This window comes from Chelonia mydas, chromosome 13 (assembly GCF_015237465.2).
Source record: "Chelonia mydas isolate rCheMyd1 chromosome 13, rCheMyd1.pri.v2, whole genome shotgun sequence".
Lineage (NCBI taxonomy): Eukaryota > Metazoa > Chordata > Testudines > Cheloniidae > Chelonia > Chelonia mydas.
Genome location: NC_051253.2, coordinates 14,255,770 through 14,270,325, shown reverse-complemented (window position 1 = coordinate 14,270,325; position 14,556 = coordinate 14,255,770). Strand labels below are relative to the sequence as shown.

General features: G+C 39.6%; 1 protein-coding gene and 1 long non-coding RNA gene across 11 annotated transcripts in view; one reads left to right on the top strand and one right to left on the bottom strand.

The window, feature by feature from the left end:
* The window catches only part of ZNF217 (zinc finger protein 217), a 36,740-nt gene extending 33,645 nt beyond the window's left edge, over positions 1 to 3,095 (bottom strand). The window contains exons 1-2 of one of the 10 annotated variants that reach the window (XM_043527514.1): positions 2,910 to 3,040; positions 2,344 to 2,426 (exon numbers count right to left, since the gene is read on the bottom strand). The gene's annotated coding sequence lies outside the window, so the exon portion shown is untranslated. Of the gene's footprint in view, positions 1 to 1,826; positions 1,998 to 2,104; positions 2,427 to 2,909 lie in introns of those variants that run through there. The other 9 variants (XM_043527517.1, XM_027822208.3, XM_027822209.3 and 6 more) reach the window with 9 other exon arrangements.
* Positions 3,096 to 7,634: 4,539 nt separating this feature from the next.
* LOC122462801 lies at positions 7,635 to 12,847 on the top strand. Its single transcript, XR_006285604.1, has 3 exons — positions 7,635 to 8,656; positions 9,426 to 9,478; positions 10,884 to 12,847. It is a non-coding gene; the product is annotated as an uncharacterized LOC122462801 (long non-coding RNA).
* Positions 12,848 to 14,556: the final 1,709 nt, after the last annotated feature.

Here is a 14,556-nt window from a genome sequence, read left to right as displayed (position 1 = left end):
AATATCAGATTTTAAAAGATTTTGTTTTTAAAGAGACAAAAATCAACATGAACATACAGAACTTAAGTATGAAATGTATTGTTAAGATGTTCATATGATATATCATGAATATAAACATTAACATTTAAACTTACTTGACACCACACAATACTAAAAGGTAAAATGCCTTCCTGCTAAGAGCACTAGTGCTCCAGTACTAGAAGGCAGCTGTTGTTCCCCTGCCTTTTCTTTTGTTGTGCTTAATCTCACGTCAAGTCATTCAACCAACTCCAAAGTGATGAAGACATAACTGAATCAACCTTAACTAAAATCAGATCTACTGTTTTTAAAATGGTTATGTACACTTTAATGATTCCAAAAAAAAAAAACCCAACTTCCCTACCCCCAAAAAATTATAAATATATATTTTAAAAAAATCAGCAACTCCAGCATGTGCAGAAGTTTCCTGGCTGTAAGTCAAATCAATCAATTACTGTAATAACCACGTTTCTGAAGTTATTTGCTATTCCTCCTTATAAGTATTAAAACTTACAACACAACCTGAAATTTCAGTGATTTAAAGAAAAGGCCAAAAGATTTAATGAATTTCAAGCATTAAATCAGAGATTTAGTATTCTCTATAATTTAGAAGAACCGTTAATATTAGATTAACTAAGTCATTAATGATCCATCACGCACTAGCATTGCTACCGCAGATATTAAATATTGACTCATCAGTTCACAAAACTAGTGGGGGGGGGGGGGAATTCACCCTTCCCCCTTTGCTGAAGAATGCAGTTTATCTTACTTATTTGGAACTGCCCCTTCACATTATCAGAGAAAATGCTTAAATAGATCACAAATTAGAGTATTAGGTTTGGGAATCAAAGTACAGTTAATAAAAGAGCTCATAAGAGTAATAAAACATGGCGTGAAAGCATTTGCAAGCTATTGTCATAGCCCTGTGCTCTGCTACCTTTGCAGACACAAAACCAGCCCCCAACAATGTAAGCATTGGTCAGCAAGTCAATGCTTGCTATTCAACTTGTAGTTAGGCGTTTTAATTTCTGTGTCTCCTAGATCATATCAGTCCTGCATTAAAGGCCTAATAAAACGTGAAGAATGATATCCTCTCATTGCATTTGAAACTGCGTTATTTCCCCGTTCTTTCTCATACAGACTTACAGAAACTTCCCTTTTCACATACTTCTATGAGAAAACATTTCACTGCATCTACTTTAGTTCCTATTTCTATTTTCGCTTTGCAATAGATCCTTCTAGTGCTGCCTCCCCTCAAACCCACCGAGTAGAAACTGATGTAGCTTTTAAACCCTCAAGGTCATTTTAGAAATAAAAAACTACCGATACATTAAAAATAATAATAAAAAACTTCACACACACTAAACCCTAAACTAAACCCTTTTCAAATTCAAACGCCTTTCATCAGTAGATCAATAACCCAACAGAGATTTTGTTGGCCACCACTTCAAAACTATTACACTTCAGTTCAAACACTTACAAGAAGTCACACACCATATTTTATGGGATGGCTCACCAGAGCGCACACAGAAGAGCTTGCTTTGACTTTAGAATTTCTATATGTCAAAACAAACAAACAAACATCACACATGCCCAGGAATAGAACGGTATATAACTTTTTTTAAAAAAAATCCAATACCTCCCAACAAATATTAAGAATCGGGAGTGAAATCAAATCTCCAAACACTTAAAGAATTGTATTGTCCTCGTTTGGAAACGTCTTTTGTTGTTGTAGAAACCAGATGGGGTTTATTTATTTATTTTTAAAACTTCCTATTTCCCCTAGTTTAAAGAAAGAGAAAAAATACCAAATAAATGATCTGGAGGCTCTTAGACTTCACATATCAGGCAGTAAGATGAAACAAAAGGAAACTGACAAGACTGATCAATAAACTTTTCATTACCAAATCTCTTCTCCTCCGCCCCCCGATAAGCCACACTCACTACAAACCAAACCCTTCTTCCAGGAACATCCCTGACTCACAAAGAAATGTTCTCTCCCCCCGCCCCGATTAAAAAGGTCGACATTTTGAATATTTAAAACAAATACCTAGGTATACAATGGAAGTTTGAAGCACCTACTTACACAGAGGGAGAGAGAGAATGGGGGGCGGGGAAGAGGTGATCCCAGGCAGCAAAGAGGGAAATCAGAGAGAGCGACAACTTTATAGGTGGGAGGGAAGAGACGAAAGAAGATATGCTCATTCTTCATCTGCCTTTTCTTTTTTCTCCTCTTCCTCCCTCCCAGGGGGTTCTGGGATGAAGATCAGACCCTGGAGAGTGTATTGAGGGGGGGGGGGGGGGGGGGAGAAGCGGTTTCTTTACCTGCTGCTGCTCCTTCTCTTCCATTGCCTGGTGGAGGATGAAACTCTCTCTCTCTCACACACACACACACACACGAGTTGGGGCTTGAATGAGAAAGAAAGAAGGAGAGGGAGGCAGGCAGGGAGGATTGGGGGCTGCTGTGCTTTACTTCCACACACCTGACCCTCTTTACGCCTCTGCTCAGGCGTCATATCTGTGGGGTGGAGGGGAGGGTTATGTCCCCCCACAGACATATCTGCCCCCCCCCCACCTGGGGAGGGACCAATACCCCTACCCCACCTCCATGGGAAAGAAGGTGCCAAGATACTACGGTGATGGGCCACCTTGCTGATTTAAGATGCAAAACACCCCCCTCCCCACCTGCCTCTTCTCACGGTGGGGGCTCTGTCCCCGTCTCAAGGGGCGGTTAGTCCCCCTCCATAACGCTCGCCCCCCTCTCAAGATGGGCTGAGCCCCTCCCCCCCCTTTCTCCTCATGGGGGCGGGGGGTTAGGGATGTGTCTCCTCAAGGCAACCGAGCAGCTCTGACCCCTCTGGGGGTGCCCTCAGCTGAACTCCCGCCCTCACCTGGGAGCGAGCCGGCATCCTGAGGGGGAGGGGGGGTCTAGCCGCCCCGCTGTGGTGCTGCTGAAAGGAGCCCGGACTCCGCTGCGCCAGCGCGCTCGGGCCACTGTTTGTAATAAATTACTCCCCTCCGTCCGCAGCTGTTGTGCCGTGCTCCCCCCGCCCCTAGAGCCACGCCCCCTCCCGATTGCCCCGCCCACTCAGGGGCCCCGAACCCGCCCCCTTGCAGCGCTCGAACAGGGGCGGAGCTAGGGAAACGTGCTGGACAAGTGGGAGGTGTCAAAACCAAGGCACTAAGTGTTGGAGTAGGGGGGAGAACAAGGAGTGAGCTGGAGGGGGCAGAACAGATGGAGCAGGGGAGATGAAGGGGGTGCGGGGGTAGATTGGGGGGGAGCAGGGGAGGTGGAGGGGGTAAAATGGGGAACAGTAGGGATGCAGGGGCACAGAAAAGGGAGGAAATATAAGGGGGAGAGCAGGCGAGAGCAGATGCAGAGTGGAATGTTTTTTAAATTGTAAATATACTGAATAATAGGAGGCAATGGAAACAGACCTGAGACCATTAAAGTGCTAAGGAATATCTAATTGCTCCTTTTTGGCCTGATTCCCAGAGATGCTGAGCCGCTACAAGTCTTGTTGACTTCAACGGGTGCTGCTCAGCTCCTCTGAAAAATCAAACCAATTGTCTTTAACGTTGCTATGAATGGGGACCATTAACACCATTTGAGTTGTTTCCTTTGTGCTACCAAGTAACTCCATTTTGAAGGAGCTGTGTAAGAATGGGATTACTTGCTTTTATATTTCTCTTAAACAGCTAAGAAATCAAGGGCAAATTAGTTTTCATTCTTTTATGTGTTTTGTAATTCAGGAAGATAGATAGCTAACTTCCTGAATTACAAAACATATAAAGGAACTATTATTCTAGAATACTGTAAGGCTTTATATATAATATGCACTCACAATATTCTAGACTAATAGTCCACAATAACAGTATTATAAGGCACATTGTTTTGGACTATTACTATGGTATATTTTAATGGAAGTTAGCAAATGTAAATAACATACATATGAGTATTTTTCATTAGTTTCCTGTTGTGATCATTCTGGGAAAACAGCTAGAGATATTTTTTCTGTCTTGCTAGTACGCTCCAGTTGACCACTAGCTACTGCAGAATAGTTTACATAAATAAAAGTTTAGAACAAATTCACATTTTCCACAATAGAGAAACACACATACATAAAAAAGGCAGCAGATAGACAATGTGTTGCCAGTCATAGCCTTACTTAGGAAAATTAATGAAAAATTAATGAAAGATTTTGGAACATACCTAGTGGAAAGAAATGGTAACACTTAAAAAAAGAGAGAGGGAGAACATGAGCTTATTCCATACTCTTGCAACATGTTGTGATGGTTGCTCACATATTTGCTCAGTTGCTGAAGTTGGTGGGTTGTTACATTTCTTTAAAAAGATATTAGCATGTATGCCAAAACGGAATGAACTCAGCAAAGTAGCAAGTAATGGGGAGTTTAAAATAATATTTTTAAGTGTCTCAGCTCCAACTGAGTGGTTTAGATGCTATAATTAAATAGAATGCATAATACTGTTAGCAAAGCAGTTAGCAGTGTCAGTTAGACTCTGAAGTTAGCACCTTATTGAAGTGAATGGTGTAAGGGAGGGGTGAGTTCCCAGTTATGTTGCTTCTCTTGTTTTCCTCGAGACAGTTTAAGAGACTTGAGCTGCAGCTCATTGAAATCAGTCCCACACTTCAGTGGGCTTTGGATCAGACCCATGATACTATTAGGCCCTGTCTGCATCATTTTAAATTAAATCAATTTTAAAATTATTCTGGTTTAAACAGAGGAAATCCCTAATGTGGAGGCACTTAAACTGGTGTGTTAGCTAACAGTTTTTAAACCACAATTTGTTTTCCTAGTCTAAACTGGGCCCCAATATTCAACTGGAAGTGAAAGCTGACAATTGTGCAAATTAAACAAACATGGGATCAAGCAAAAACCTTTTTCAAAGTTTTATATGCTGTCTCACCTCCCTGGATTTTTACCTAATAGGTGTCTCTGAGCAAAGGCAATGATGGTCACTGGCAAACAGAGAGCTATACTACTGGATGATCCTTAAAGAACCATACTTTCCTTACTTGTGTTCTATATTCCATTAGCCACTAGCTGGGAGGGATCTCTAGTGTAACCAAGGCAATAACTTGATAACAAGGGCTAACTTTAAAGTTTATTTATATTCCTATAGCCTGGCCCTGTAAAGTGGCCAGATAGGTGGACCCCACGTGCCCACATGGAGCCCCTTGAAGTCAAAATCTCCCCATGTGTATCAGTTTACAGGATTTAGGCCCTTTGGGTTGTTAATTCAGGGTTTTGTTTATGTGTTTTTTGCAACTTCAAGCTTCAGTCTTGCTATTGACTTTGTGAGGAGTCTCACTGGAAGTTCTGTGTGGGTGCAGTGGTTGACCCATACAGACTTAATTGCTGGATCAGCATGTTAGGGTTTTTTTTAACTTTATTTTATTTTGTGATGTGCCTGAGGTAGGTGTTTGTGCATCTTTGTAGAATTTTGTAGCATGTTGCTTGCACTTCAAAATGGCAGAAGCATGGCAAAGCATTAAGTAGCATACTATAGCCTTAAGCTGTGTGTGTGACATGTCAGTGGTGCCAACTCCAAATGTTTTAAAGCTTTTAGCATTCATATTTGCAAGTTTCAGAAAAATACCATATGTCATAAGACACAATAAAATTGCGAAAGTTGGCAACATTGCTTGCAGTAGAGACATATGAACACGTGTTGGGTTTTTTATTTCTTTCTTTTTTCTTTTCTTTTTTTTTTAAGCTTTAACTCTTTTGGGATGAAATCTTGCCTTATTGACGTGAAGGGGGATGTTGCAATTGACTTCACTGGGATCAGGATTTCACCTATAGTGACTGTAAATATGACTTAAGAGGAAATGCAGAAGCTGCATGTATTTGTGTCCATTATGATATGTGATAATTGGGGAAAAGGTTGTGTTGTTGCAGTGCAATATTTGTTTCTATATAAATTTCAGACCTGGGCTCTGATCCTACAACCACATGCATAACTTGTTGGTATGAGTAGTCCTCTGTAAATGAATGCCACTACTCACATGAGTTGTGCAGTTGTATATATGTGTTTGCAGAATTGGGGCCTAACATTTTGAATACCACTATGGACCACATTCCGCTGTCCAATAAAGCAGATGCACTTCCTGCTGATGTGAACAGAACCCGAGGCTGAAGAAACAAATTTTGCTACATGTGTGTAAGAGCACCACAGAATGAAAATGTATGGTCAACTTCTGCCCTTGAGATATGTGAGCATTTGAAGTCAATGTAAATACAAATAAGTGCCAAATCAGTGGATTTGGGTCCATGTATCTTCTGGCACAACTTGGCCTGTTTTTTGTTTGTTTTGGTTTGGGTTTTTTTGAGACTGGCTAAACTGTAGCATGCTAATCAATATTACAAATAGAAATAAATGCAGGTCAGAGAGATCAGGTCATCAGCAGATAGTGATGAGTAAGAAAACAGAAAGATTGTTTCAGGAAAATCAAGAAGTTCAGAACAAGTTAACACTTTTGTTAAATGCAACATATAATATTACATTAGAAATCTGAAATGAAAATATTATTTATTTTTACAGATTAGCCACTATGGCCTCTATGATTTTTACTTGTGGGTCTGGAAATGTTTGATATCAGGCAAGGGGCAACTTGTAAAAATCATATTTTCTTCCCTTCCTTTTGTCTTATGTTGACGATATTTGCTGTCTTTCTGCAATCACTGCAACCATTTCATTTATGTGTTATGTGTGAAGTGAAAACTTCTAGTCTAATGCACAGGGAGGACTGATAGGACAATCTTTGTAGTGTCATGCTATTTGTTGATATATAGGCTCACAAAATTCAGTTTAGTCACAAACTAGAATAACTGCAGCAAACCCAGAAGAGAACAGAGAAATAAAATAAAGTTGTTTTCCCTCCCTCAACCTTCCACTTCCCACCCCATACAAATCATTTTTAAATTTATTTTAAAAAATGCATTGCAACACTTTTTAAAGCTTTTGGTAAAGATCTGGGTGTGTGCATCAAAGGGAAAACACTGTCCGAGAGACACTTGACATCAGAGCTGCTTGAGCAACAGGAAGCCTTTAACCAAACTTAAGTCTGTCATAGGTTAATTAAATTATCCACTCTGTACCTCAGAGTAGGAAACCTGCCTGATCACTCTTTTGGATGGGAACTCCCTTACTTTAGATTCATATGTAGGCAGCTGTACCATCTTGTGGCTGATAAAGTGGAATGGATTTAGGACAGGGGTTCTCAAACTGGGGGTTGGGACCCCTCAGGGGGTCGTGAAGTTATTACGTGGGGATCGCAAACTGTCAGCCTCTACCCCAAACCCTGCTTTGTCTCCAGCATATATAATGGTGTTAAATATATAAAAAAGTATTTTTAATTTATAAGAGGGGTCACACTCAGAGGCTTGCTATTTGAAAGGGGTCACCAGTACAAAAGTTTGATAAACACTGATTTAGGAGACTTGAGCTTAGTCCCAACTCTGCCACAGACTTCCTGTATGACATTAGACATCTGTTGTTAGTGTTGCCAATTCTTACAACGTTATTGTGAGTCTCGCACAATTTGGTGGTTTTCCTAAAGCCCCTGCTCTTGGAGGCAAGTGATGAGAATCTCAGCTTTCATTTTTTTTAAAAGTGTATTGTTTCTAGCTCTCATGGTTGTGGAGAAAAGCTTGAAGATGTGACTCATGTAATTTAAAGGCTCAAACATCAGAAGGCAAATAAAAAATAAGACATGTATTTTTTAAAAACATCATGATTTTGGGGGCCTGCTTCATGTTTTTGATCATTTGGGGTTGGCAAGACAGCTCTTCCTCTCTGTGCACCAGTTTCCCATTTGTAAAATTGGATAATAATACTTCCCTACTTCCCAGAAGTGTTAAAATTCACTTAAGTTTGTGAGGTGCTCAGATAGATACTATAATGATTGGGACCGTATAAATACATAGACTCTTGTGATGAAGGCTTTTGCAATGTTTTGTGTACTTGTCTTTTGACCTCTCTCTTATACAAATTGCTTTTTTATTTCAGCAAGGAGTAAAAGAAAAGCCAATCATGTGTCAGCTGACTTCTATGTTTTTGCCTCACACAGTACTATGTTTACAGGAAATGCCTGCTACAGAGACAGTTTTGTACAGAGAGGTGGTGTCAGATTTGACTAACATGCTTACATGATTAGGTTTACTAAGTGAAGACCCAGATGACACAGTGATGAGAGACTTGCAAGCAATCAGGCTTTTGCAACATCAATTAATCCAAGAAGCGATTTTATGCTGTACCTCTTTACTGATCGGTAACCATGCATGAGGTTACACGTCCCCTCCCCCACCAAGAATGTGCCTCCCTGCTGCATTAGTAACTATCTCTTCAACACATATTCAGTTACCAGTCTCCCTCTATAATCAGGAGCAGCTTTTTTTTTTTTGGCATTCTAGTAGACTAAAAGGACTGCAGTCTTTAAAAATGCACTTTGTAGGTATTTTAATACTTGTCCAGAATGTGTAGGTTCAATTACATTGTGTAGTGAATTTAACATGAATCATCTTATTTTTATCATGCAAAATAAACGGTAGTGTTTCTTTCAGTGATATACACACGCTGTGAATGAAAATGCATAATTTCAAGTATAGGCAGGTATGTTTATAATACCTTTACTGTATATCTGAAGCTTTACATTTGTCTTTGATTTTTTTTTTCTGATTGAAATATTAAGTGTCCTCTAACTTCCTTGTTTACTTATCACAATGTACATGACGTATGATATAGCAAATGCAAGCAGAGCTTTGATAAACATGTTTACTTTGAGACATTTACAAGATATCATTCTTCTTAAAATATTTGCTATTCTTGCAAACTCAAGCTTTTGACCACCCACCTATCCCCCAAAGCTTTCTTTCTGTGATGGCAGCACTCCACTGTGTCTGCATATGTTCTGTTTTCTGCTGAGTTGTGTTTTTAAACTGTAAGATATCTGGGGTCAGGAGTCTGTTATTTATTCACCACAGAGTACCTGTGCAATTAATACAAATAAATTGGTAAAATGTAAATTATGCAAAAAAGTCTGCCTGAGGAAATATGCTAAATGGAGATTATAAAACCACAGCTATTTCCCAGAATGCATTCAGCTATCAGTACCTGAGACACTGATAACTTTTGTTATTGGTCAGGTTCCGACTTTTCTTTCCTAGTATCACATGGCCTTTACTCTGGATATCAAGAGTCAGATCTGGGAACAGACTATTAATCCCGGCTCTTCCTTTTTGTCTGATTAGTTTGGGGTTTACAATACTCTTCCTGTTAGTTTATAAAATCCTTTCTTTTCTCTATAGAAAAGCAAGAACATAAACATGTTTCTGATTACATATGTCCATTTCTTTTAAAAATTCTTTCTTTTAATATTAAGGCCCGATTCCTGAAAACACATGCGTCACTATGGGACTACTCACATGCGTAAAGGTAAGCACATGTGTAAGTAGTTATGGGATCAGGGCCTAACACGTTACTGGTTTCAGGGGCCTGTACACTGAAGTTCTTTATTTGTCTGCAGAACAGAGACAGCACAGTGCAGAGTTCTTCATGACATCCCACCAATATATGTGTAATATTCATAACAAGAGTAGTAGTGAAGAAGTCCATACCAAAATTCCAGATCTGAACAACCCTGAATAATGGGGAAGTTTGCATCTGGATCCACATCTGAATTTTGCCGCTCATATCATTCTCTAAGTGAAATATAAAACTACTTAAAATCAGTTCTTTTTTTCCTCTCTTATTATGTACTGGAAAATGGATTTGTTTCCACCAAAAAACCTGTTGAGTTAAACTTTTTTTAAACTGTATTCCCTTTGGGGCACCGACGGCTTACACTGCAAAAGTGAAAATTTGCTTTGTTTGCCTGCTTTGATGTTAAAAAGAGATTTTTTTTTTGGTCAAAATTTTATCGACATCTACAAGAATATGTACAACATAAAAGAAGAAATGATGGAAATATTCACACAAAATTTCACAAAACTCCCCAGTTCTGGGGGAACCACCTCTGAAAATGAAAAGGTGCTGTAGTTATATTTCATGGTACATTCACTCTACATTCAAAGGCTGAAACTGCCCAAGAAAAAAAAAAAGAAAAGAAAAGCAACAATTACTGCTAATTGTGATTGTATTTTTGTGATATGGGTGAGATCTTTAGGAACTGGACCAAGGACACCAATTCAAACAAGCAACAAATATATATCTACTTTAAAATAGCGCATCCGATGAAGTGAGCTGTAGCTTACGAAAGCTTATGCTCAAATAAATTTGTTAGTCTCTAAGGTGCCACAGGTCCTCCTTTTGTTTTTAAGATTATGTGTGCATATTAATTTAGAGTTAAGAAAGTATTCATTTTGTAAAGGTTCTTTAGGTGTCAGATTACACAAGGCTATATGAGATGCAATCCTTAGAGTTAGGCACAATGTGGTGAGGTTTTTAGTCTTACTCTAGAAAAATATTTACCTTAGAAGCTGCCCTCTTGCTCAATTGAAGTGCCACTGCAGTATTTATTGATAGGATTCTAGGTCAAAGAGGATGGGATGCAAGAGGCACTTTTACAAAAAAAAAACCCAAAATAATAACTTTCACAATATAGAAAAATTAATCATTTGTCTTTCATAAACTAGAAGTACCTATCGTGTGTTAATTTGTAAACTGCACTGAGATCCTACAGAATGAAAGATACTATATAAATGTAAGATGGTATTGATCAGTCCTGAAGAGGCATGATAATTCTCATAGGTCTTCAACATTCTTTCTCCCCATAGTCTCATAGCAGAAAGAATTCCCTGAGCTCTATCTTTTATTATTATTATTATTTTTCTTCTTACAGCCGCTGCTGTCCCTTCATCAGCACTTCTGTCTCAGACCTCCAATGCAGCAAAAATCCTGGTGCTTCTGAACATTTTGAATGCCTTGCAGTTGATATGATAAAAATGTGCATTTGAAAGGATATAAAGAGATGAGTGACTGTTTAAAATGGGGCATTAGCATGACAGTTGACAAAGGCATGGTATATTGTTGGATCCCACTGGCTTCTAATGCTCGTTAATGAGAACAAGTATTCCTTGATCAGAGTCAGAGATAGTAGCTTCAAATATACTTCACATAGACATTGGATGTATGTCACATTTTGAAAAGATTGTATATATGTTCATATACCTTAGGCACACATCCCTTTGCTTCTGAACATTACTGGTTGTTTTCTTTGGTGATTGACTAGTGACCTGAACCTTTTCCTGTACTTTTGTTGTGTTTATTTGATTTTTTTCCCCTTCCCTGTAGTTGCAGGAATAATGCTCTGGCATGCATGTGCAATGCTGTACAGCTAGAGATCTCCAATAAAGAGTCTGAGTAGTGCTGAGCATCGGCAATGCCATTTAGATCAAATTACTTTATTTGGGCTCTGAACACACTTAGCTGCTCCAGGAAGCTCTCGGCAACTTGAAAGATTAGGTTCTACATGCAGTTTCTTGGCCGAAATTGGAGATTTTAGCCATAATGCCTGACAAAATCTCACAGATATGGGCCCAAATCTCCCACACAATTGCACAGATTTGAGGCAAAATCTGCACAGATGTTGTTAATGGTCCCAGCTGATTTCTATTACCCCAGATCACGTGCAGATACTTTATGAGAGAAAGATAGCACAGGAAAAACTTGCCAAATTACAGTAAGTGTAGCATAATACTAGTTCCTCTTTACACAATAGCTATGTCTTCGCTAGTATTTGTCTTCAGACTTCTCACTGTTACACTGCCACTGGCAGAAGGCTACCAGTAGTGTCAACAGTAGGAGCGCTAGTATAGACCAACAGTAGGAACAATAGCGTAGATTGACTGCTGGCTCTAAAACTCTAGACGCCACCAGAAACTTGTCTACACTTATCTGTTCCCACTATTGCTATCAGCAGCGGCGTCAGCATGAGACCAAGGCTGGGAAATTGGAAGGGAAATGTTAGCGTAAACGTGGTTGCAGTGGTGCCAGCAAGAAACAGTTTAGACGTATGCATGGACCAGATTTTCAGCTGTTGCAAATCAGCGCAGTGCCATTGACTTTCGTGGAGCTACACTAATTTATAGCAGCTGTGAATCTAACTCCGGGTTCTAGCATGCTTAGAGAGATTTTTTTTTTTCTTGTGAACATAAACCTGTGTCTGTTGTTGAGAGCCCCAGTCCTGCAATGTTGGGCAGAATCCCATTGCATGGAGGCTTACTGGAGTCAGTGGGGCTATGCCCAACTGCAGAGATCCTGCAAGGGGGAGTTTATTCCGGGACTGAGGCTTAGCATGTTTCAACAAGGATGGTCTCCATGCTTCAGGATTGGGCTCTTAGGGATTTTCTGCAAATCTGGTAGGTATACTGAATAGGACGACATTCTGCCCTCAGCCTACTCACGTTAGGCTGTTATTCAGAACAATCCATGGGCAGATTTGCCTTCTTTTAGCCTTTTCTGTTAAATGAACATATTTTTAAATGGACACCCATGTCAAATATTATCTCAGATTCAGGTTTTTCCTAAGATAGGTTTTCTCCAAAACTTCCCAACATTAGAAATATTTCCATGATTTAAAAAAAAACAACAAAAAAAAAACAGGAAGAAGAAATTTTTTCAGAGAAGACCTTGAGGTGTTATACTAATATGTGAGAGCCAGAAAGTTAAAACTTATACTAGGGATTATGTATTTTTGACTATATACGAAGATGAAGGTGACACATTTTCCTGTCTAACTGGTGATAAATGAAAATAAATAAATAAACAGGATGTACTGTGAGTGAAGTAATATATTATATTGAACCAACTTCTGAAGAGCTTGTCTGAAGAGCTCTGTGTAAGCTTGAAAGCTTGTCTCTCTCACCAACAGAAATTGGTACAATAAAATATATGACCTCACCCACCTTGTCTCTTTAATATCCGAGGAACAACACTGCATACAGAATATATGGAGAAAAATAAATTTAAAATGCAAACCTATTTCAGTTTATTCATCGAAAATATTGTTAGTCACAGCTTACATAGGGATTTTAAATGTTTCTAAATGGTTTTTTTTTAGCCTACAAGTGTTCCTTTGAGATTTTGACATCATATTTATCCCTCCAATATCACAGTCAATCCAAACTGGATCATGGTAATATGCGTAAGAGGTCTAATCAGGTGTCTGATGAACCTTCTTATTTCATAGAATATCAGGGTTGGAAGGGACCTCAGGAGGTCATCTAGTCCAACCCCCTGCTCTAAGCAGGACCAATCCCCAATTTTTGCTTCAGCTTCCTAAATGGACTCCTCAAGGATTGAGCTCACAACCCTGGGTTTAGCAGGCCTATGCTCAAACCAGTGAGCTATCCCTCCGCCCCCAAGGTTGACAATTCAGGAGTGACACAGCATGTTACAAATTTCACAGCTCCGTGTGTTGTCTGAGTTAGAGATCAAGATTGCAGAACACTACTTTCTTCTTTCTCACTTTGCTTCCATCCTCTGGAACAAAGCCACTTCATGTTGAGCTGCGCCCAGTGCCACCTATTCCCTCCAAATTGGATGGGATTCTGTGTGCTCCTCACAGCTTTCTGTATTGATGTTGAACGACTTCATATCGTTTTTACACGTAGTAGTACAGCCATAAAGGGCAACCCCGCTTTCTAGAGCCATCCCGAATCTCACTGTACAAAATATTCTTGGGGATACAGTCTCCTCCCATTCTCCTGACATGAGCGAGCCATCGCAACCTCCTCTTCTTGATAGTGGTTTCTAAGTGTGTCAATCTTGTGCGCTCCAGCACTCTGTGTTTGGTATTTTGTCGTCTCACTTTATTTTCAGAATCTTACACAGCTATTTCATGTAGAAGCTGTTCAGTTTGCTGATGTGGCAATGATATGTAGTCATGGTTTTTGAACCATAAAGCAGGGATGACTGCACACGTCTCATAGATTCACATCTTCACCTTTGTCTATAATTTGCTGTTACTCCATGCACGGTTCTGTAATAGCCTGAAATTCTTAGCTGCTTTTCCGATTCTGTTAGTCAGTTCAGTCTGAAGCTTAGATTCCTTCTGATCATATAAAGCAAGTAGCAAAAGCTGTCAACAATGGCAAGAGATTTATCTTCCAGAGTGACATCAGGCACTGGTTTTTCCACTCCTTGGTACATGATCATAGTCTTCTTGAAACTAATTGTTAACCTGAAGCTTTTGCATGATGCAGAAAATCTACCCAAGAGATTTTGCAGGGAAGATTCACTGTGGGCAATCAAGGCCACGTCATCCGCAAACAGGAAATCTCTCATAACCAGCTCTTTCCCCTTGGTTTTTGCTCTAAACCTTGCAATATTGAACAAGCCTCCATCTAGTCTGGTTCGAAGATGAATGCCATCACTGCTGTCCTTAAATGCATGAAGAAGCAGGAATGAAAGGTAGATGTCAAAGAGCCCAGGAGCTAAGACACATCCCTTTTTCACCCCATTGTTAATCTCAAAGGCATTTGGTTCTATATTTCCATACACTACAGTTGCCC